Source organism: Canis aureus, chromosome 18, assembly GCF_053574225.1.
Source record: "Canis aureus isolate CA01 chromosome 18, VMU_Caureus_v.1.0, whole genome shotgun sequence".
Classification (NCBI taxonomy): domain Eukaryota; kingdom Metazoa; phylum Chordata; class Mammalia; order Carnivora; family Canidae; genus Canis; species Canis aureus.
This window is the reverse complement of record NC_135628.1, coordinates 35,277,511-35,303,619: the sequence shown is the minus strand read 5'-3', so window position 1 is coordinate 35,303,619 and position 26,109 is coordinate 35,277,511. Positions and strand designations below refer to the sequence as shown.

Sequence of the window (26,109 nt, the reverse complement as noted above, 5' to 3'; positions counted from 1 at the left end):
ATTCTGGATCATAAGTAACATAGTGCTCATAGTCTAAGAGACAGGGTCTGGGGTAAGACACAGACATGAGAAGCAGGCAATTAGCAGAGGTGAATCCATTATTCCAACTATTTAGAGAATAACACTGTGATGGATGAGGAAGAGAATGAGGCAGTGAGAAATAGGATGAAGTTTTTACTCTTTTTTTCTGTAAAGTTCTGCTTTCTTCTCCTACTTATTAGTACTTCTAATCTTAGTATTAAGAAATTATAAAGTACAAAGATGGAAGGCAGCAGTGAGAAGCCCACTCTTTGCCACAGCTCTGAAAGTGCTCAACCTATGGATGAAGCAGAAAGGGAAGAGGGTGAGAGAAAGAGAGGATTCTGCTGACCCTCTCTAGGGAACCCATTTGTAAATGCAAGGACATTCATAAGTCAGCCATATGCAAGTCAGGGACTGCGTGTAATTGGATCGTATAATATGACATTCATCCCTGACTTTTTTCCCCTCACCTAGTCGCCTGGTTTTATATCCTACTTTGATGTAAGATAATATGGTTGTACATGAGTGACTTGAGTTAAAAAATAGACACATAAAATTCTCTCAAGCTAGATACTCAGCAACCTAAAATGTGAGACACTCTTTAGCCAGAGACAATTTCATAGAGAAGAGAAATGTGCTACTTTATTACACAAATGGAAAACAGCCTTTATTCCCTTATTAAATTTTCAAGGAGTTGCATGGAGATTTAACCACAAAGCTCACATTATTTAGGGGATTTAATTATTGTTTGTTTCTTTCTTTCATTTCTGTCTCCAAATAAAAGCATATTTCATTACATGGTGAGCGTTAATGCTTTTAGGAAGGTTCAGAAGGAAAAAAAAATCAGCTTTTCACAAAAGCAAAACCATATTCCTTATTATCCACACAAATTAAGAAAAGCCAGGCTCCTTTCAAATTGGATAGAAAAAAGGTGGCACTTCTTAGATTCCTCTTTAGTAACTGGACTTTCTAAATTTTGGAATTTGGGTCTGTTGGGGCCTAGTCTCATGGAAGGAGAACACTACAAACCTCAGGACAGTGGTTTTAAACATGAGGTGCCCAGAATCACCTAGGGAGAATCTAAAAAGTACAGATCCTATGGGTCCCAACCCAGACACTCTGGAAGCCAACTCCCCAGAATTATACCTTGAGTAAGGGCTCCCTGTCAATCTCTTATAGTCTATGGGCATTTGTCCAAAGCATATATATATATGTGTGTGTGTGTGTATATTTTTAACATATATACTTAGATATATACATATATTTAAAACCATTGTCTAGAGCTTTTTTTCCCCCTCAAAGTATGATCATTGTATTATTTTCAGGCAGAATCATTTAATATGTTTGTTAAAAATGTACATTTCCAGATTGGACTTTAACTCAACTGTATCAGGTTGTCTGTGGGTTGGGATCCAGTAATCTTCCCTTTTATTAAGAACCCAATTAAATCTCATTCCTACTAAAGTTTGAGAATCACTGCCTTAAGAGACTTTCAGCTAGGCATACATCTCTTGTCTATCTTTCTCCATTCCATAGTTAATTTCTTTATTAATATACAGTTTTCCCTTCATATTTGGATTAAAAATAATGAAAGAGGTCTCTTCAGCATGTTCCCATCTGACTCTAAATTATTGCTAGATGTACAGGAAACCCTTGGGAAATTCTCACTTGCAGGCAGAGACTCCTGGCCATTTGCCATGTGATAATCCTTCCTTAATCCGTGAGGAAATGGACCTTATACATGGTGATCAGTGGATTAGATCCTGGAATTACAAGACTGTAACAGCTCATCCCTTAAAATATACAATTTACAACACATTGTAATACTGCTTCTCAGTTTCCCAAATTAGGAAACTTCAGTTATTGTCATCACGGTCAATTATAAATTAGGGAGTCAATGAATAAGAAATGTCCATAGAACCTGAGTGTGAACAAACTTCTCCGTGACCACCCTGTTAAAACAAATTCAGGAGCCATGGGGAAACAGTTCTCAACTAATCAACTGTTCATCCTGTCAAAACAAAAGAAACCTCATCGGCAGAGGGCTAAAAAAACAGTACAGGAAATACTCCTAACAGGACTTTTTTAAAACACAAGTTATATTATAAACAGTTGTAAACATACTAAGACATATCAGAAAATACATTGTATTAAAAGTAAAGAGGGGCACCTGGGTGGCTCAGCCGGTTGGGCATCAGACTCTAGGTTTCAGCTCAGAATCATGAGACTGACCCCTGCATGAGCTCCACGGTCACATACATATAAGGTGTCTCTTTCTCTCTCTCTCTCTCTCAAATAAATAAATAAATCTCAAAAAAAAAAAAAGTAAAGAAAAATCCAGACTACATTATTTTGCAACAAGCAACCTCAAGTAAGCTAAAGCCTGTTTAAATTCAAATACAATTATTCTCACAGACTGACAATGAATTGCTTATCAAAGGAGGAAATAAAGTATTTTTTTTCATTTTTCTAAAAAGAGTCCTAGCTTAAGATGAAAAAGCACATGAATATTTGATTTCACATCATCATAAAATCATCCCCACTTCCTGTGTTCCTTGAAGGTAAGTTTGGTCTGTTTTATCCATGTTTGTCTCTCCAGCACCTATTCAAACTAGAACTAGTACAGTAGATCCTAGTTAAATATATGAATGAAATGTCGGTGTCAATATCATCTACATTTTTAAAATTCAATGACTTTCCAACTACAAAATTAATGCATATTCAATGTATAAAACCTAGAAAAAGAAATGTACCTACACATATAATCAAGAATCTATAATCCAAAAATCAGTACATAAACAATATTAATATTTTGACCTTTTTTACATATATTTTTCTTACCCAAATAAGAATGTACATTCTGTTTTGGTTTTATTTGTTTTTATCTTAAAAATATACTTTATAGACTTTCAATTACATCCATAAATATTTCTTAAAATATGATCTTAAAATCTGTATACTTGAAAATACAAATTATTCATAATTTATTCAAACAATCTTTTAGAAAAACAGGATATATTTAGTTTTTTTAATATTTTGCGTTGTATAAACAATACTCTGGTTAACATCTTTATGTATACTTTAATCTCATTAATATTTCTAAAAGATAAATTGATCAATTAAATGTTCCATTTTATAGTTTTTTCAAACATATTTCTGATTATGCTCCCCAAAATGTGTACCAATTTATACTTTCATCACCTGCAAACAGAAGTATCTGGGTTTTTTTGGAGTAGGCTCTGTGCACAGCTCAGAGGCCAATGTGAGGCTTGAATTTATAACCCTGAGATCAAGACCTAAGCTGAAATCAAGACTTGGATGCCCAAGTGACTGAGCCATCGAGGTGGCTAAAATATTTTTGACAGAAAAAAGTCTATCCAATTGTAGCAATGCTATTAATTCAACTAAGTGGTCTCAATGAAGAGATCAAATTATATCAGCATGTTATTTTTTCACTCTCAATATTAAATGTTTTATTTTTATTTATAGACTTCCTATTTCCCCAGAAAATTATGACAGTTCATGCCAGTGTTTCCAGAAAATATTTTCATGTCTTCACAGAAATCCAAATAATAAATCAGATGATTGCCCCAAAAGTATAGAATCAAAGTTAACTCCATTGTTTAATTTGATCAGGCTATGACGGCCTGATAAATGGATCTCCCCACTAGGAGATGAGACTCCTCATCTCTTCCTGCACAGAGTATTACAGAAGACACTAGGAACACTTTTTCTGGCTAACAAATCTTCTTTTGGTTATAGTAACACCATCTACCTCTGATATGCTTGGCAAGATAATAGGGCTGGACTTTGAATTTGGAAATAACCTGATTTTTTATTTGGAAGAGATCTACCAATTCTATACTAGTCCCTATTTTCTGATTAATGTTTCCAACACATTAATGTTCCAAACATAATGTTTCCAAAGTTTTAGTCTCAAATGTTTCACATATTTTTCAGTTTGGTGACTGCCTTGTTGTCACTGTTATATTCTCCATACCCAGAGATGACAAGAGCTTATGTAATATTTGTATACCTCATCTATAGTGTGAATCTGTTACTCGGAGGCCAGCTGCCTAACCAGGGTCTACATTTCAAAGTAGATTAGTTTTCTTTTGCTGAATAACAAGTTACCACAACTTTAGTGGCTTAGAATTCATTAGCTCTATCAGCAGAATGCTCTCTCAGCTTCTAGAAGTTGCCATCATTCCTCTTCAGGTGACTCCCTCCATACTCAAGCCAGCAACAACTGTCAAATCTCCCCTTGTGCTTAGAGTTTCTCTGACTTCCTCTTCCATAATTAGCCAGAAGTGCTCCACTTTTAAGAGCTCATGTGTTAGATCAGATCAACCCAGATCATGTCTACCCCAGATCAATGTCAACTGTGACATTTAACATAACATAACATAACATAACATAACATAACATAACATAATCATGGGAGTAATATCTCATTATATTCACAGGTTCCATGGACAGTGTAAAACGTCTGGGGGAAGCCATTCTGCCTACCATACTCAGCCTCTATTATATTCTGCTGTATTGACTTGTTCTCACCAATAGAATGCCAGCAGAAATAGTGTGTGTCTCTCTTCCAAGCCTGGGATTTTAAAAATCAGGTGTTCCTTCATCACTATTTCTCTCCTTATCTGCCAGATGAATGTTAAGGACTTTAAGGCCCTAATGGATGATAAAACCACAAACTAAAGAGTACTGTGTCCTTAACTCACCAGGTAGAAGAAAGTTGCGCATGGGAAGGAAGATCCACAGTGAACTCTTAATGAGAAATAAGTATATTTTTGTTGGATCAAGCTACTAAAAATTTTGCAATGATCTGCTATGGCAAATAATGCCATCTTATCAGATATCTGGGGTGGTTTTTTTTTTTTTTCATTTCTAAATATAGAGTAAGCAAAATCAATACAAAATACACATTTTCTGAGTATATGGGATAACTCTCAGTTTGAAGTCCAGTTCCTTCAAGTAATAGTTCTATGGTCTTACAAAAAGTATTTCACCTTTTTGATTCTGATCAAGTATTAACAAACTTCTGCTGGTGCCTGTCTAATTAGAATAGAAAGACATGACTTCACCTCCCTTTTTAGTAAACATCATACTTTATATTTAACAGCTAACATGTATTAAATGCCACTAATCATGCTCTTCATGCACAGATCCTTTGGCAATAGAGATGCTGACCCAAACAATTGAAAAAGAAATAAGGACCTTAGATTCCTCATAAAACAATCCACTTAACGCTTTTAGGAATTATGTTCCTATATTTAGTCCTTTAAAATATACATCCTATGTACCTATAGGTACTGTATATCTGCTTCAATAAACAAAAACAGATGTTTCATTAAATAGCTAGAATGGATAAAAATATCCACCAGCAAACCACAGAAAATGAAAATTACCTCTTCAGTACTATGCATCAAAAATAGATAATATTCAGTTCTTGAACTAGGAAACCAGAAAATACACTTAAAATGACAATTCTGAAATGAAATTTTCATTTCATGTATAGGAAGGATTTTTTTCCTTTGGCAAATCAACATTTAGTCTGTAAAACACGATGCTCACTCATAATGTCATGCATCTCACTCTCAATAATTCTTTCTTATTAACTGCTTGGGTACAATTTATTTTCCTCTCAGGCTATGAAGGTGCGTGCAAGTACAGCAGACTCTGGCTGGAGCTGATAAGCCAGCCCATAGCAGCAGCACTGCTGGCCTGATGAGATTTGTAAGAAGACAATATTCCATTGGCTTGGAAAACTATGCTGTATATCAAACCTATCAAAAATAATATCTACAAACAATGCCTTGATGCATTTGCCAACTCTCACAGAAAGCTCTCTGGTGTTCTTCTGAAAATATATCTAGATTTTTTTTTTCTTTTGTAGTGAAGAAATACAGACTCTATTTTTTAAAAAAGATTTTTGCCTTTGTTTACATTTTTTTCACTAAGCATGCTAATCTAAAAGAAAATTTTTAAATCTTGGGTTTTAAACAGACATCATTATAGTTCAAGAAGAGGATAGATTACCCATCTTTACAGCTAGGACCATTTATTTCATAGAAGAGTAAAAAAAAGGAAATCAAGGAATGCTCAAAAAAGAAATATGTCACAATCTCACAAACTAAAATCTCATTATAAGTCTTCCAATGCTTTTAAAATGAAATACTTATCATCGAGGAAGGCAAACACCCCCCTAAAAAGATGCTTTCTTTCAGCTTGGAAAAATTGTTTATTATTTATGTTATCTAACACCACACAATTGTTCATTTTGTAGGCACATCTACTATTTTAATTTAGTATATTCCTGAGATTTTTGTTTCCAACCAAAATCAATGTTATTGGGAAAAAAATATTTTAAAGATAAAACACTGTGAGGAATTTCAACAGATGTAGCACTGGATATATTCATTTTATGTATGTACTGAATATGTAAAGGAAAACAAGCTACAGATATGATATTATACTTAGATAATGCTTTACAACTTACACACGGACATACATTTTCCACAATGCTGTGATATGGGAATGAGTAGCAACGGCATTAACTTCTAATGCAGTTGACTGCCATGTATTGAGCGCTTAGTATTTACTCTAAGATTTACATATATTATCTCATTTAATCCTCAAAACTACCATATGAGATCTTAGAAAGCAATATTTCATCAGCTCAGAAGAATCCCTGCTGTATATTAAACCTATCCCAAAAATCTAAAACCTGCTTTGATGAATTTTCCAACTTTCATACATATATACACACACACACAATCTGCTGTGTGAGGTTTTTTCATTTTGTTAAAAGAATAAGGAATCACAGGTTTAGGTGGGTTGAATGACTTACCTAAAAGCAAAAGTACAGAGACAGCCACATGCTTTCAGCACAGACTATGGATGTACTGAGTGCTTTATGTACATACATAAATCACATGATCTCAGTTAATCTTACCAACTGCTCCATGAGCTTGATATTATTATAATTCCCTTTTATCTCTAAGTTTTATTTTTTATGTTATTTTCTAATTTGTCACACAGTAAACTTTTTATAATTAGGTGTACAGTTCTGTTAATACAAATTCACATTAGATTCACGTAAACCATCACTACAATCAGATACAGAACATCCATCACCCCAAAAATCTCTCTTGTGATACCTCTTTATAAGTCACACACAAAAACCTCTCACCACTAACCTCTGCCAACCACTGATCTGTTCTCTATCACTACAGATTTGTCTTTTCAAGAATGCATACAAATGGAATCATACAATACATAACCTTTTGAGGTTGGCTTCTTTTACTCAGCCTGATGTCTTGAAATTCATCTAAGTGATTGCATGTAACAATAGTTTGCTCCTTTTTTATTGCATTATATCCATTTTAAATATAAACAAAATGAGATATAAATTTATTCTTCTTAAAGTGTGTTACAGATATCTGCTAGTTTCATATTCTCCCATGGTTATCCCCTTTTCATCTTTTGTGTATGTCTTTTTAAAACCTAGATATTGTGGCCACATTGGTTTATTTTTGTTTTAAAGATTTATCTATTTATTTGAGAGAGACAGAGAGAGTATGAGCAGGGGAAGGGACAGAGAGAGAGGGAGAAAAGAAGACTCCCTACTGAGTAGGGAGACCAGGGAGGGCTGGATCTCACAATCCTGAGATCATGACCTGAGCGGAAACCAAGAGTCAGATGTTCAATCCATTGAGCTATTCAGGTGCCCCCAACATTGGTTTATTTAAATGTTTCCCCTGTTTCTACCTTCCTGGATAAAGTGTGATTATGATGTTGGAATATTGCATTTAGAACCTTCTCCCACTTATCCCTCTTGAATCATCTTTCCTCTGGATGCTAAGCATTTAGATATAGCAACATGTCAGAGTTATAGGCCAGCTTTTATCAAAATTCCTTGAAAATGGAATATAAAAAATTATCTGGGGATCATGTAGACAGAGGGGAACCAGCATTAGTAAAAGCATCTGGGAACCCAAATATATTTATTTGTTTATTTTATAAATGTTGCTTATTTAGGGAATTCTTTTTATTACAATCACAAATAATTTAAGTATAAACAAATTAAACATTAATTAGAACCACCTTTAAAATCATAAAATTAGAACTTACTGAAGGGAACTGCCTATTCATACCACTATGAACCTGACCCCATCCTGCCCTAAAGCTCAGAGCAATGCTTTGAGAGGAGGCAGTTCTCAAACATGGTTGAATAAATGACCTATTACCTATCTCTCAGGGACATTGCTTTCCTTAATGCTCCAGTGGCTCCTTGTGTTTCCATTATCATAAAAGAGCAGATTTTTACTCCCAATAACATAACCAACAGATGTCTCCCTAATCCTAAGGCAACTAGAATGGTGGCAGTTTGTGGTATTTTCTCATCCCTTATGGTACATCGGAAATATCTGCGCAACCACCTGTGTTCTTCCCCTTTGCCCATGCAATTAAAGCTGTTTCATACTAGAGCCAAATTAAACAATAAAAGGGCTCTAGGAATCAGAAGATTGTCTCATAAATTCCATCCTTCAAAATGAAAAAGAGGTGAACTTTAAGAAATAAAAAGAGTATAATTTATTTGGATTCTTAAACTCTGTATCCTTTGTTACAAATTAACTTGTGTTATTAAAATTTTTCTACTGATACTTATATGAAAGAAATATCTACAAGCTATTACTGCACACTCTACCAAAAATATATCTTCTGACTCTATGTAGTCTTAAACTGTTTCTCTTGAGCTTGCTATGAAACCACCCATCTCACTGGCCATGATACATTCCTGGAATCCTTTGTGCTGATTTCTGTATTAGAATCACAAGCATGGCTTCCCAAAAGCATGTTGATATATATGGGTAGATGGTTGGAGACAACCCTGTTACCAGAGCAGAGTGCTTGCCACAGGAAGACTACCATTGGATACAACTGTCCAGCAAAGTATATCAATATCCTGGTGGAATCATTAGAGCTCCTCCAAGGGAAAGAGTGGGTTGAGAGGGACCCAAGTCAAAGCAGCCAAAAGGATGCACATTGGGTTAAAACTGGGTTTCTCTTTATTATATTCTCAGACCAGTGTGTAACAGAAAAAAAGCTATCCTAAAGTACTTGACTAACCCTCAGTACACAGTACCTATACTATGGGTTATCAATTAGATAGTTATCTGTTAGATATTATACACGTTAGCTATCATCTCCTCTTACAGTTTCCTCACTACCCCTCTAGACAAATTCATCATAAAATATTACTGTCCCTTGTGTGTGTATCATGGGATGGGATCATTTAAACTGGAAGATTTGAAACCTAAAGTTGCAACATACTAGAACGTCTCAGTTGCAAAAGATGTTACAATAATTCATTACATGTCAAAGACTCAAAATTTGGGAAATGATCCACTTTAAAAATTAGATCACATTCCAGGTTATTCATTTAATAACACCATTCTCACACTTACTAAGTTACATGGGTAATATTTGTCCCTTTTCCTTCATCAGGAAAGTGCCTCTGACATAGGTGTTCATCAAATAGTTGATAAATAATATATCCCACTTTTATCCCAATACACTTTCTTAAATAGTAGAAAAAGGATGACAAATAACCATCTTGCTAGGAGGCACTCACACCCCATGAAATTTCTTATGCCCATGAGAGTAAGTCATCTAGGTGAAAATCGTCTATCAGAAGCACTATCTATCAGAAGCAATAGAGCAAAACAAAAAAGATTATTACTATTATATTCTTTTCTTTCTTTCTTTCTTTTTAAAGAGAGAGAGAGAAACAGCATGAGTGGGATAGGGAGGAAGAGGGAGAGGGAGAAAAAAAATCTCAAGTAAACTCTATGCTTAGGGCAGAACCCCAGCAAGACCACAAAATGATGATCTCAGCCAAAATGAAGAGTCAGATGCTTAAACAAATGAGTCATCCAGGCACCCTGAGATAATTACTATTTTAAATCTCAAATTATTTCTGAAACAAATCTTTTTTTTTTCCTTTTCACCTTGAAAAGAATGCTAAGTCAGTGTTTGTTATGGAGAGAAATCATTATTAATAATTACATCAGCAACAGTAGTTACTATAACACACTATGCTATGCTCACAATGCTCCTCACTTTATAGGCATTACCTCATTTAATCCTCACGACTTTAGGAGTGATTATCTTTATTTAAAGATAAACCAAGGTGGCCACACTATTGGTAGTAAGTGACAGAGCAATACTCAGAGTCATATCTGCTTGAAGCCCAAGTCCACGCTCTTTCCACACCAACATGCTGTCTCTATTGAACAAGCTTAAAGAAAATCAGAAATACTAGAAAATTATTAGCCACATCTTAATTATAAATTGTTCCCAAAATTTAGAAATCCAGCAGCAAACTATCAAAAAAAAAAATTCTAGTATGTACAAGGCTTCATACTTTACTGTATTATGTACCAGACCATATTATCAGCAAAACAATGTGTAAGAGGCTCATTTATATTCAAGGCAAAAAAACTTTAAAAAAAAAATATCTTAGCTGAACTTTTTATTCCCCAAAGGGAAGCTTTTTGCTCTGATTTTCAAAGCAGGCCTAGATATAAGCAACATTTTGCCAATATAACTACATAGAAAGATTGTTCCTTTGGTCCAAAAAGAGGATATGTTATAGTCTTTGCTGGTTTCAATGCTAATTTTGGCTTTTCACAAAAAAAGGCTTTCCTGAACAGTTGAGCCAAATGTATGGTAATTTTTGGATATAATCTCTAAGTCATAAAATATTTAACCCAAGTTACCAAAAAAATTTAATCCAAGAGAATTTGGATTTGGTCCTTTCATAAATAAAAAAAACCTAGGCAAAGAAAACAAAACAAAATATGTTAAGTAGGGAAACAAAGCCAATCAAAAAGCAGCTGTGTTTAATTTTACAATGTCATTGATAGTAAGGTTAGTGCATCTTTTTTCATAGTGTACTTCATTACCATTATGTGACTTTCTAACTGTGGATATTCCTGGTACAGAATTAACCCATGGAATTGTGTCCTGGGCCCTCCTCTCTTCTTTTGCCTTAGCTTGTAAGCTTTTATGACCATCTCTCAGCTCAAGCTCACTGTGAATAATCCACAAATCTACATATGAATGTTTTAGAAATCTTGAGCATTCCCACGCAATCTTGGCAGCATTTCAAACAGAGAACAATAGAGTCTAAAGTGAGCTCAACCTTTTTCCCTTCCAAACTTTTTTCTCCCCTCGAGATTCCATTTCTTTTTTATTGCACCACCGGTTATCCAGGATTGTATTTTTGGATCATTTTGACTCTTTTTTTAATTGTTTACTCATTATAAATAAGCAAACATTCTGCTGCATTAAATACTCAGAATCTGAATATTTTTACCACCTCCACTGCTGCCACGTAGTCTACCAAACCACTGTCCTTGCTTACTTGGGGCACTGGAATAACCTTAAAATATGCCTTCCTGTTTTCTCACTTCCTCCAAAATCAGTTAGGGTTAAAGATTGGTATATATCATAGAATACCCAAAATAATTGGATTTTGATCAAGACAGGGGTTTATTGTCCTCACACATGAAATAGTCCAGATTGAGGTAGTTTGGGGCTGATATGGTATTCTATATCAGTGGCCCAGCTCCTTCCACTTTGTTGTTCCAAGGTAAAAAGGATTCTTCTCATAGTCTAAAATGCTCACCCAAGTGTCAGCCGTAAGTCCAAATCTGATTCAGTATGTAGGCAGGAAGACTGGAGAAAAAATACTACTTTTTTTAAAAAGCAATTCCTGAAAACTGGACTTAATATTTCCAGCTTCTATCCCTAGAGCTGAATTTGGTTTCATTATCACACATAGATATGAGATAGGCTAGAAAACAGTATTTATTCTGAGTAGCCAAGTTATCAGCTAAATATTAAAAGAAGATAAGAGAATAAATACTGGGTGGCAACTAAATACTTTGTCATAACCTAATAGAATCATTTATGCATCTAGCAACCAGAGTAATCCTTTTACCTTTTTTTTATGATTTTATTAGTTATTTGTGAGAGAGAGTGACCAAGAGAGAGAGCACAAGCGGCAGGGTAGAGGGGAGAGACAGAGAAAGAGAGAGAAGCAGCCTCTCCACTGAGCAGGAAGCCTAATGCAGGGCTCCATCCCAGGATTGTGGGATCATGACTTGAGCCAAAGGCAGATGCTTAACCTACTGAGCCACCCAGGCACCCCCCAGAATAATTCTTTTAAAACATTAAGTTCTCTAATCATATCTTCCAAAGTTCTTCAACAGCCCACAAGGCCCTATATGAAATCTGAAAGAAGAGTAGGATTATTCTTAAACATTGCTAGTCTTCAAATATCATTCTCAATGGGGAAGCACTGGGAGCCTTTCCCCTAAGATCAGGAACAAGACAGGGATGTCTACTCTCACCACGGCTATTCAACATAGTGCTAGAAGTCCTAGCCTCAGCAATCAGACAACAAAAAGAAATAAAAGGCATTCAAATTGGCATAGAAGAAGTCAAACTCTCCCTCTTTGCAGATGACATGACACTGTACGTAGAAAACCCAAAAGACTCCACCCCAAGATTGCTAGAACTCATACACCAATTTGGCAGTATGGCAGCATACAAAATCAATGCCCAGAAGTCAGTGGCATATCTATAAACTAACAATGAGACTGAAGAAAGAGAAATTAAGGAGTCAATCCCATTTACAATTGCACCCAAAAGCATAAGACACCTAGGAATAAACCTAACCAAAGAGGTAAAGGATCTATACCCTAAAAACTACAGAACACTTCTGAAAGAAATTGAGGAAGACACAACGAGATGGAAAATATTCCATGCTCATGGATTGGAAGAATTAATATTGTGAAAATGTCAATGTTACCCAGGGCAATTTATACATTTAATGCAATCCCTATCAAAATACCATGGACTTTCTTCAGAGAGTTGGAGCAAATTATTTTAAGATTTGTGTGAAATCAGAAAAGACCCCGAATAGCCAGGGGAATATTAAAAAAGAAAACCATAGCTGGGGGCATCACAATGCCAGATTTCAGGTTGTACTACAAAGCTGTGGTCATCAAGACAGTGTGGTACTAACACAAAAACAGACACATAGATCAATGGAACAGAATAGAGAATCCAGAAGTGGACCCTCAACTTTATGGTCAGCTAATATTCAACAAAGCAGGAAAGACTATCCACTGGAAAAAAGACAGTCTCTTCAATAAATGGTGCTGGGAAAATTGGACATCCACATGCAGAAGAATGAAACTAGACCACTCTCTTGCACCATACACAAAGATAAACTCAAAATGGATGAAAGATCTAAATGTGAGACAAGATTCCATCAAAATCCTAGAGGAGAACATAGGTAGCACCCTTTTTGAACTTGGCCACAGTAACTTCTTGCAAGATACATCCATGAAGGCAAGAGAAACAAAAGCAAAAATGAACTATTGGGACTTCATCGAGATAAGAAGCTTCTGCACAGCAAAAGAAACAGTCAACAAAACTAAATAACAACCTACAGAATGGGAGAAGATATTTGCAAATGACCTATCAGATAAAGGGCTAGTATCCAAGATCTATAAAGAACTGATTAAACTCAACAGCAAAGAATCAAACAATCCAATCATGAAATGGGCAAAAGACATGAACAGAAATTTCACAGAGGAAGACATAGACATGGCCAACAAGCACATGAGAAAATGCTCCGCATCATTGCCATCAGGGAAATACAAATCAAAACCACAATGAGATACCACCTCACACCAGTGAGAAGGGGGAAAATTAACAAGACAGGAAACAACAAATGTTGGAGAGGATGTGGAGAAAGGGGAACCCTCTTGCACTGTTGGTGGGAATGGGAACTGGTGCAGCCACTCTGGAAAACTGTGTGGAGGTTCCTCAAAGAGTTAAAAATAGATCTGCCCTACGACCCAGCAATTGCACTGCTGGGGATTTACCCCAAAGATACAGATGCAGTGAAAAACCGAGACACCTGCACCCCCAATGTTTCTAGCAGCAATGTCCACAATAGCCAAACTGTGGAAGGAGCCTCGGTGTCCATCGAAAGATGAATGGATAGAGATGATGTAGTTTATGTATACAGTGGAATATTACTCAGCCATTAGAAACGACAAATACCCACCATTTGCTTTGACGTGGGTGGAACTGGAGGGTATTATGCTGAGTGAAATAAGTCAATCGGAGAAGGACAAACATTATATGGTCTCATTCATTTGGAGAATATAAAAAATAGTGAAAGGGAAATACGGGGAAAGGAGAAAAAAATGAGTGGGAAATATCAGAAAGGGAAACGGAACATGAGAGACTCCTAACTCTGGGAAACGAACTAGGGGTGGTGGAAGGGGAGGTGGGCGGGGGGTGGGGGTGACTGAGTGACTGGCACTGAGGGGGTCACTTGATGGGATGAGCACTGGGTGTTATTCTATAAGTTGGCAAATTGAACACCAATAGAAAATAAATTTATATATAAAAAAAAACATTGCTGGTCTTGAATTTTAAGTGAGATGATTTTGAAATAGGTTTGTGTCTAACACATTCAGCTCTAGAGATGCAGGCACAGAGTAGGCGAATCACTGTACACAAGCAAGATTTAAGGTTTACCAGTCAAATATGACAAAGTGAAAAGAAGTAACAGAATGAAAGTACAAAATAAGTGATATGGGTAAGAATGGAAGTAAGGATGTGAGCAGAGTGAATGTTTAGTTCCACTTCTCAAGAAACAGATGCAAAATGAGATTAAAAGTGCACAAATTTTCATAGGAAGAATGCCTGTATGAAATGAATTATGGATGGAGGCGGAGAGGGCTAAGTGAACTGTTAAACCATGACACAAGTTATCTAACAATTGGGATAGAGTTGGGATAAGTATTTAAGACTGTCACACAGTCTAAGAAAAATTTGGCTAGCCATCAGCCAGTGAGCAAAGAAGTCTCATGTAATCCAAGAATGGGTTTGCCTTAGAATGCCTACCACACTTCAGTCATTGACCTAAGTGCAAATGCAGCAATGAATTTCAGACAGCAAATGCAACCACTGGGGTCCTCCATCATTCAGTCTCTATAGTAGAAGGTTTACAAGATGCATTCTCATGGCCACCACACTGAGAAACATTTAAGAAGTGATGTGATCAAAAGATTATATGTCTTAATAGGTAAAAATATTTTTGGAGATCATATATTAGAAAGAAGAAGCTGGATATATAGGAGGCAGAAAGCCCAAAATTAAGATTTAAAAAAGAAAGTAGTCATTAACAGTAACAAAGTAGAGACTGCAGCCATGAGAACGAATAGCTGAAATCAGAAGAAGGCAAGACCACAGAAGGAAAAATCAAGAAGACAAGGGCATTACAGAGATTTTCTGCTTGTATTGAATGCACCACAAACTGTTAAAGTAATCTGGAGAGAATAACAACAATCCAGATATTGAAATTTACAAAGATTTAAGAGAAGAAACTTGGGGTGTTCAGATGCTGATGCATGGAGGCAGGTGGCTAGTATAATCTGATGGTATGTGTTTTAAAGCTGTAGTTCTTTAGGAGCAGGAAGGGAGAAAAATTTGAAAGCAACAATAAGGAGCAGGTGGTATATCTATACCATTTCCCAGCCCAGTAGTTCTAAGAGTATGGGAAAGAAAGCAGTCACCCATCTAGGAGAACAGAGGCAAACTATTCTCTACAGTTATGGTAAGGAAAAAAAGTGAACAGGATAAAGCTGAGGTATTTTTGCTTAAGACAAATGCAAATCCTAGAGGGCAGAAGAGTTGAGTTTTAAGAAATGGGGGAAAGAGGGAGATGGAATCCAACTTAGAAGCGACACAGAGCCATATGGGAACGAGAGGCCAAGTAATAATCCAGTCTTTGGGGTTCTTGTGGTAACAGATGTAAATAGGGATAGAGGGCTTGATGCAGCTGAAATTATATCTGGTAAATTACAATATCAATATCAATAGTGAAGCTCTTCTCTAAACACTCTAATTCTACTCTTTGGTAAGATTAGACTACCAAAGTCTACATATTTGGTCTATATTCTTTTTTTTTTTTTAAGATTTATTTATTTATTTATTTATGATAGACATAGAGAGAGAGAGAGGCAGAGACACAGGAGGAGGGAGAAGCAGGTTCCATGCTGGGAGCCTGACGTGGGACTTGATCCCAGGACTCCAGGATCATGCCCTGGGCCAAAGGCAGGCACTAAACCTCTGAGCCACCCAGGGATCCCCTTTGGTCTATATTCTTTTTTTTTTTTAATTTTTATTTATTTATTTATGATAGTCACAGAGAGAGAGAGAGAGAGAGAGAGAGAGAGAGAGAGAGATTGGCAGAGACACAGGCAGAGGGAGAAGCAGGCCCCATGCACCGGGAGCCTGACATGGGATTCGATCCCGGGTCTCCAGGATCGCACCCTGGGCTAAAGGCAGGTGCTAAACCGCTGCGCCACCCAGGGATCCCTGGTCTATATTCTAAATCTAACCAAATCACCTTTAAGATCCTATATTTGCCCTCTTAAAAGGTTGCTTACAAGAAACAGCTACACAAAATCCACTTGTGCATGTGTTGTAAAAATTTTAATAGACTGTAAAAAGTTAAAGACATTTAAAGAAAACACTAAAAAAATAACATATAGCTGAAAATAAATATTATAAAGGTAAACCTAAATCCAATCAATTAAAATATATATGTCAAACATTAATAGACAAAATACTCTGGTTAAAAAGCTGAAACTGTCAGGGTGAATATAGAGCAATACTCAACTATATATTTCCTATAAAAGATTCACTTTAAATATAAAAATGCCAGGCTACAAATAAACAGATGGGAAAAGATATGCCATGCAAACAGCAAGCATTAGGAGATTCAAGTTGCTATAGTATTATCAGATAAAATAGACTTTAAGGCAAAGAATATTACCAGAGATAAAGACAGACAATCCATAATAATAAAAGAGCAATTTCATCAATTAATTTCCCACTTAAGGCCCTTGCTTCTCAAGGAAGCCCATAACCAGGTGTAGTCTGGCTGCAGCTCAATGAAATTAAGAGGAATCTGGTTTATCTAAACTATAGAGCTGCTGTATCTCTTTCAATACTTCCCTTATTCTTATCTACCTGTTCATTAAACCCTGATCAAATCATGCCTTATTCCTCATTTACTTTAATTAGTACTAAATCTTGTGGCAGACTGGGAATCAAGTCTCAGACACCAACTCTCCTCTGAGAACCTTCTAGGTTAATCCATAAGCTTTCAACACATTGTCAGACCCATTTTCTACCTGGTTATTTTGTAGGACAACTAATATAAGTAATTCTTCAAGTTCTTTGTACAGCTCATTGTATTCTGGCACTATTGGGAATATTCCAAATAGATTATCAGGATTATTCCAATTATTGAAATTCCGTACATCAAATTCCTTCTCTATTTTCACAAGAAAAGAAAGTTATGTCTATGCTGCACAGACAAAGACTTAAGAGAAATGGAATACTCACATATGCTTATACAAATGTTATTGCATCATGATCCCTAAGGGAGCTATACACTATTAGGGTGTGGGTTCCTTCTCTTGAAGAGTGAGAAATTATTTTATAAATATGTTCCTTGGTTTTGATTCTGAAAATTTCAGCAACAAATTGCTAGTAGACTGTTTTGTAAATGAATTCACCTCAAGAGATAAATATGGTTAGTTGCCTTCTGCTATAGCCAACAAAAGAGTTGCTAAAAGACAGTATATTCCCTGGAGAAAAGGCGGAAATGCATCTCAAAATTCTTATTATGAGTCATACCAAATTGCAACAAACTGTTTTAGGAAGAAGAAAAACATCAAGGAGAGGTTATCAGAATAGAATGCTGTCAGATGCTATATCCAGACTAGAAGATATCCATAGAAGATGAATAGATAAAGTTTCACTTCCCTTTGCTATGATTTCAAAGCAGTGAATTTTACTCTATTGTCAACATCAAATAAGGAAATTTTCTTTGCCACTTTACTGGTTTCAAATCAATGTTGTTTTATACTTATGTATATATGTACATAAATATTTGTGTACACAGGCACACACACATATATTTCTCTCTTAAAAGAATAATATTGGTAATCAGAATATGAAAAAAATTATCCTTACTTCATTTTCCAACATATGTCTTCTTCTTTTTCTGTCACATAGCTTTCCATAAAGGACAGTAAATATAAAAACTTAAAATTTTGAAGGGCTATTATCTACTAAGGGTTTGGTGGGGTTCACTTAAATCAGCCCCAATATTTCTACCTTTATTTTGGAAATCAAATGTTTCAAATAACAATTCATCCTGTTTTGAACATTAAAAGGCAATTAGAATTAAAGTGGAAGTGTCTATAAGAATAAGAACTTTGCCCTTTAAGATTACCTGCTTCATTGCCAAATTGATTATTTAAAACAAAGATAAGTCTGTGTTAAGGTGAATGATGTAGGTTTGACTATACAAAATCCATTAATTTCGGTCACTTTCCTCATCAACTTAACTAGTCCTGCAGCAATCCACATTGATCAGGCTTAAATTAATAAATCAACTAGATTCCAATCTATTTATTTCATCAATGCAGCCAAAAGGAGTAACAAAAAAATTGAAAAAGAGAAAAATAATAGCCTCTGTTTTATTCTTTTTTATTTGTTTTCACTTGTGATGAAGATCCTTGAAATTTAGCTTGCTTATAGAAAAAGAAACAATTATGAGTCACAATTCATGTCATGTTTTTCCAAGGAAAGCAATCTACTAATAATGAAGATACAGTCTATATGAATTATAATCCTGCCCCTTATTAACCAAAGACCCACTCTCATAACCCACCATCACTTCCACAGTAAAATAAGTCCCTCCAACATGAAAGAGGATATCAAGGAATCAAATAGAAGTCATTAATATTAGAGGTCCAAGTGCTATAAACATACTGGCTTACTGATTTTATTATTAAACCACAAAAAATTGGAATTTATTACAGAGTTCCTACATATCCTTAATCCTTAAAACACACACAAATACAGAGTTTCTGCATATGTTTAATCCTTAAAACACACACACACATACACAAACATATGTGTGCATGCACACACATCTTTTAAGTACTTCACTTGCTCAGAGAGAACAAGAGCACATTTTGCTTCCCAAACACTGAGATTTCCATGAAGTATATTCTCAGCATATCCACTCTCCAGCCACCCTCCTTCATTCATTCTAAAATAAAAAATGTTCAGCAAATATTTCTTGACTATCTATCAAATGCCAGGCACTGGAAAAGGTGTTAAAGTCCATTATGAATGTTTTCTGAGCTCATTCTCCTTGAAGTACTCAAGGGAAAGGTGGGTACCTTACAATCCCCCTTTTTCTTTCCCATATAAGCTATATATCTATGCATACTTGCTTCATAATTTCAGCTCTTACCCTATGTGCTCCTTGAATCCATCTTAATGCATTGCACCCAAATAAAATCCAAATTCAGCCACAAAATGGATATTTTAAACAAAATTTTTATTGGGATACAAAAAAGAAGTTATATTACAGTCATAGAGAAAAAAAGCAATCCCTGCTACCTCTATTTCTCTTCCCTGCCCTAGCTGATATATTCAAAATTCCCTAGCTGATACAGCCTATGTGGTAAAACAAAAGCCCAATAACATTCCAAACAGCCTCCACTAAGTAAAACCTCAGAACATCACCAAATCCCAAGCAAGTGGTATCTCCATTCCCTTAAAAGGCTTGGATTAAAAAATATAAAAAATATATATCTATATAACTATAGCTAAGTAGATATCTATGTATCTGTATTGTATCTAGCTCTATCTGTATCACATCTCTTCTCCTTTAAACTCAGACCACTGAACTAATAGCCCATGCAGTCTTTTTCAGCATATCATTTACCTGAGCAAATAAGCCCATGACTATCAATCCTTAATTTAGAAAAAGAATGTCACACCTGGCTTCTTGATAGCATGGAGTATGCCCAAGCTCTATACAGTCCTGGTTCTACTTTGTTGCTCAGCCTCAAACCAGCTCCAAAGCAGAAGTCCAGGTTGGGATACTGAAGTCAATATTATTTGGTTCCATTACACAAACTCACTGGGAGTGCTTATAGGCAACTTCATGGATGCCTATAGAACCTTCTGTCCACATAATCCCTTTGGTCTAAAAGCAGCCATTCTTCCTCCAACCACTCCTTTACTCAATCCAAAACCCAATCAGGCTTCCCCAACTGCATGTTCAAGACCATCTCTGGGGTTCTTAGGTCCGGAATAATGAGAAATAAAAGCTGGGCAAGGGAGTGAAATAGGGCAGGAGCATGCTACTTCCTTGCCTATGTAAGCAATCTTTCTTCAATTTTTTAGTAGTCATAAAAGATGAATTATATAAAGTTGATAAAAAGCAGGTAAACCCTCAGGAAGTGCTCATTGTTGTTATTGTTGTTGTCTCGGTTGTTGCAAATATTATTTCTACTTGTTGCTCTGTGAACCATGGGAAAAGAAAGCCAAATCAAGGTACTCTTTAAAAACAGGGACTTGTGGGGCACCTGGGTGGCTCCATGGGTTAAATGGCTGACTCTTCACTTTGGCTTAGGTCATGATCTGAGGGTCATGAGATGGAGCTTGACCTTGGGCTCAGGCTGGGTGTAGAGTCAGCCTGAGATTCTCTCTCTCCCTCCACCCCTCCCCCACCATCCCACCCTCTCACTCTCTCAAATAAATAAATCTTTAAAAAAAAAAAAGAAAGAAAAAAACAAAACAAAACCAGGCACTTGCACTACAAGCAAACTGGAGGGAAGGAGGACTATCCTTGCCAAGGACAAGTTTTAATTGATGATGGCTGCAACACTAATGAGGCTGCCTCCCATTGATATGGCTCCTGCTCCTAAGTACCCCTCAGAGGCGCAGCCGTAGAGACAGAGAGAAACCACCCGCTCTGTTGCCAGAACCTCCCACGTGGCAACATCAATAATCAGAGCAGCACTGATCCTATGCCTTTAAATCCATGTTGTCAGCTCATACCATGTATAGGGAAACAGACTCCAGGGAAATACCAGTTAATGACATAACTGGAGAGAAACCAAGTGTTACTCTAAGGCAGTCCTTATGGTAGATAACTAGTGTGTATTATTAGGAAACACTAGTGACATGTAAAACATTTCTTTCAAGGCTTAAAAAACTAAAACTTTCAATGGAAAATTTTAGAATTGTAAATAATGAACAAGATATTTTAAAGGCAGATACTCATTTCTTCATAAGACATGAATAACCTAAAAGTTTTGAGCTTGAGTAGAAGAGGTTAAAATTAAGGTAATTCATTCCCAGTAAACCTCAAATATTCAGATATCTGAGATGACAATTTCTTGTTTCTTTGGTTCTCTAGATTGGTTCTTTAAACTATCCATTTCATTAAAAAGTAACAGCTTACACTGAGTGTTTGCCATGTGCCACAGTGTACCACCTACTTTAGGTGAATTGCCTCATTTATTAGTCACAAATTTCTGGGTAGGTACCATTGCATATGACAAAACTGAGGGATAGAAAAAAATAATTTTCCCAAGGTCACATAATTAGTACATGATTGCACTGGGATTCAATGCACACGATCTGTTTCTTCATCTGCTCTTATAACCACTAACCTTATAGCTTTCTTTATCTGATCAAATAGAGTTCACCAAATAAGTTCATGTCTACTTAAAAGTAAAAGGTCAGACATTTAAAGGGAAACTCTTTGCAATCTTCTTCTATATTTTCAAATTAAATCTAGACAAGTCAGCATATTTCAATATAAACACAATTTTACTGATTTTTTTACATCACAATTGCCCTCACTCTCCAAAATCCACTATCAAGTCCTGGCAACTCTACCTCTAAAACAATCCCAAATCAGTCTACTACTCTCCAATTCCACTGCCATCATTATATTCAGTTACTGCCATCTCTTCCTTGCCTGGATTACTGCAATAGTCTCCTAATTTATCTACTTCTTTCCATTTATAGTCCTCTCTAAATCCATGAAATATAATCCCTGTACATAATAGTATGATTTTATAAAATTTGAACCAAAGTATGTCCTTCTTATGCTTAAAACCTTTCAATGATTTCACACTGCTCTCAGGACAAACTATAAACTCTAACCAGCCACAAAGTCTATCACTATCAAACCAATCAACCTCAACTCACACGCCTCTCCAGGAGATTCTTCTTTCTCCAGAAGATTTAGCTTCTCCAATCTTCTTTCTGTTGTTTTAAAGTAAGCTCTGATCCGCTAAAGGCCTTTGCATTTACTCTTCCCAGTAATATTTTCCACTTGGCCCTTTGCATAGATGGCTGGCTCCATCTCATCTATTAGGATTTGGCTCAATGTCACTACCCCAGAGATATTTTCCCTAACTACTGTATACACATACACAATGTCCCCCTCCTTTGTGCCCACTGTAAGAACCCACTCTTTATTTCCATTAAGGTATTTACCAAAACATGCAGTTATTATCTGCTTTTCCTCTAAAATAGGCCCAAGTGGAGGAATTACTTTTCTTTTATATTTTGCTATATTCCATGCCCAGAACACAGTAGAAACTCAATGAATATTTCTGAATCCATGAATGAACTCTCCAAACTCCCTGTCCTGCTGTTTTTAAAATCTAGCTATAGAAATTTCTCTTAGATACTCAAGAAAATCAAAGAACTAAAAAGAATATTAGATCCAACTAACGGGAAATCTGTACACAAACACATATACCAAAATAAGTTAAAAATATTTCCATAATAAATAAAAAAAATATTTCCATAATATATATACCACAAACTATAATCTTAAAGTTGATTGAAAAGGCTACCAAAAAAAGCATAATGTTTTTTGGAGTTCACAGATTAGCCCCCAAAAATCACATTGTTGAAATAATTTTAATTTAGAAATAAAGATTGAATTTTAATAGCCTAATCTTTGTTCCTTTACATGCTTTTTGATAGCTAAAAAAAAAAAAAAAAAAGCTAACAGACTTAGAAAATCTCAGATTCTACTTAGTTTTCATACAATTTGAAAAGCTACTTTTGGGAAAGGTGTAAAAATTCTCCACAAATTACAATCAATAAGAAGATATTTTCAGGATAAGTTAAACGTGTGTACATCTTTGATTAACTATGTCAATATATTTTTCATTGCCTTATGGGCAAATTCTGGGCGAATTTATTAACTCTTTCAAAGACCAGAAGGTAGCCATATTTGTATATCAAGAATAAAAACAAAGAATATGCTAAAGCATAAAATATTATAGGAAGAGAGCTCAATGAGAAATGTAAAGCAAACTAGTCAAAGTGATATCCAAATTTCAAGATCCACTGATTCTTCCATGAAAAACCACTAGTTGGCAATTTCTTCTTAAATAATTATTTCCTGCAATCTAAGACTTTTTTAGGTTTTTGCTGAATGCAACATTTATTGATTTCCTACTATGTACAAACTGACACACATAATCTGAAAGCTGAATAATGTTGAAATATGGTTCCTGCTCTTTAACTGATTGTAGTTTACCAAATTATGTACTCTTATTAAACAACTCTTACCTCAAATACCTCTTCTTCCTAGGTTGAAAGTCCCACTTGACTTCATGATCTCACAAGTCAAGAATTTCTTCACAGTGATGCTGTATTTCTGTGTTTCTAATATCTTTTCACTACAGAAAAATAAAATACAAAGCTGTAATTAATTTGTTCTTTCTTGTACATTACAATTCATTTTAGATATATGCAGCACAATATCTGACATAAACAATGATAGTTTGTATACCGAAGGATGTAAACTAAAAGCAAGTCCTCCAGACCTGATTCCAAGGTCTTGACAGAGAAAATTCAGAGACTTGAATACAAGTGCAAAGGATAGACTCATGCCCTCAGGAAATAAGAGCAGTTCAAAGTCTTAAATCCAGCTAATAGTTGCAATATCACCCATTCCTTATCTACTGCATCGGTATTACTGCATCAGTCATCTACCTGACTTCATGAGATTAACCTGGACACAATTTCAGTTTTAACATGGATTAAATGGAAAACTGAATGATATCTTAAAAACACCAGTTGAAAGTACTGAAGACTAAGAGTGACTTTTATTCATTAAGGGATGTACTGAATATCTAACATATACATTGTTTATACAGGCATCCTGATAGCTTTTTAATTAGATAACACATGAACAGCATTTACTTAAGATATAGTCATGCAGGTAAACATATACCAAAGAGAAACATGCAATATAATGAATGGTATGTGCTTAATAAAACTTTATACCACTCTACAAAAAACAGCTCATCTGCCTTTTATTTAATTTAATAAAAATTTGCCATATTCAGTGGAGTACAGTGAAGTGGAGACACCAAGTTCTTTTTTAAATGTAAGAAAATACGGTGTCTGTTTCCTTTACCTTTTATGAGTTGCCTGCTCTCTGTATTTGGCAAGACAAATAGAATTACATACTGTGAGTGACTCAAAACAGAACTTCACTATCAATCATCTGCCTGGCTCTGCACAAATTCTGTAGGGCATTCAGGACATTTTGCTGCCTATGAATATTTTAGACAAGAAGAATCCCTGAAAGCTTCCTGATGGATTAATACAAGAAAGGAGGACGTTTTCATGTTTTATAGCTATTTGCTAAAGTACTATGGCCATTACTACACTCCAATGAAAAGATGCCTCTTTAAACAGAAAGAAGCAGCCCTGTAGAAGAGTTCTGGCTCCTTTCATCATAAACTGATTTCAAAGTAATGATATATAATATATAAATATTGCATGCACTCCTCTGGAGAAAATGAAATGCTCTACTGGTGCCAACACCTTTACACCCAGCAGTAATTGTGGATAAAAAGAAAAAGAAGGAAGAAAATGTATGCCAGCCATTTAAAGAAAGAAGTTTGCTCATGTACCTCTTTAGCTTTGCCAATGAAATAAAAAGCAATTTATTAGCTTCTCTATCATTTTATTGTGGGATTCACACCCATGAATAAACAGCAGAGTAATATTCTCAATAGCGGTTCACAACTACTCAAATAAAGCTTATACTTTATTTTAAAGGTAACAGAAAATTTAGAGACTGCAGGAAAATAAAACAAAGAAAATATTCCTTGTGGGCCTACTACTATTGATATTTTATTAAGTATCTCCTTCCAGTTTTTAATGTATCTTTATATGTAGTATTCTGTATCTTACTTTTCACTAATATTTAAACATTTTACCATGTTACTATAAAGTCTTCATAAACATTTTAATGACTAAATAATATTCTATTAAGTATATTTAACAAAGTTAATATTTGTCTCTGTCAGATATTTAAAAGGTGCTCTTATAAATACCAGTATTTCACATCACTATTCATATATATTTCCCATATTTTTATTACTTGAATTTTTTATTTCTAAAGTAAGGCATCTCTCTTCTTTCTATAATTAGTGGGGTAATGCATTCAACTCCCCAATGACAAAACGGGTCTTTTTTTTTTTAGCATCTCTTCTATTACAAGGATAACATATAGAAAGTTCACATATATCTAGAAAATAAACTAATGACTACAATTATAATGTGTTTTGCAATTTATTAACATTCTCACAACTGTACTGGGATGTATAATTAGGTCACTTTTTTCAAATTAATAAATTGTGGATGAATGAGTTTAATGGATCTAATCAAGCACAAACAGTAAACTGGAGAACTAATGCTTTACCCCATGTTTTTCCAACTTCAACAATTATCCTCTTCTTATCATATTGATAAGGCAGGGAGCTAGGAGAAGGTACTATGTAGTTGTAGTGAGTGTGAGCACCCAAGTCCAACAACTTTGGTCCAGAACCCACTGCCACTTATTCTTTCCATGATCTTATATAAATTACTTATGTCCTCTTTGCCTCAGTTTGCTAATCTCTTAAATTCTAATGATGATAAAAAAAAACATTAAATCTAGCATAGGTTTGTTTTAAAAATCAAATGAAAAAATTCAGTTTGTTAAGCACACGATTAATGTCAGCATTCATTTTTTACCTGTTAGCCTACACTTTCCATACGTTTAATTAATAT

At 35.3% G+C, this 26,109-nt stretch overlaps 1 long non-coding RNA gene across 1 annotated transcript in view; it reads right to left on the bottom strand.

Moving 5' to 3' along the window:
* Positions 1-26,109, bottom strand: part of LOC144288844 (uncharacterized) — an 87,403-nt gene that overhangs the window by 7,902 nt on the left and 53,392 nt on the right. Inside the window, exon 3 of the long non-coding RNA XR_013356850.1 lies at positions 23,611-23,720. This is a non-coding gene — a long non-coding RNA (uncharacterized LOC144288844). The remainder of the gene's footprint in view (positions 1-23,610; positions 23,721-26,109) is intronic.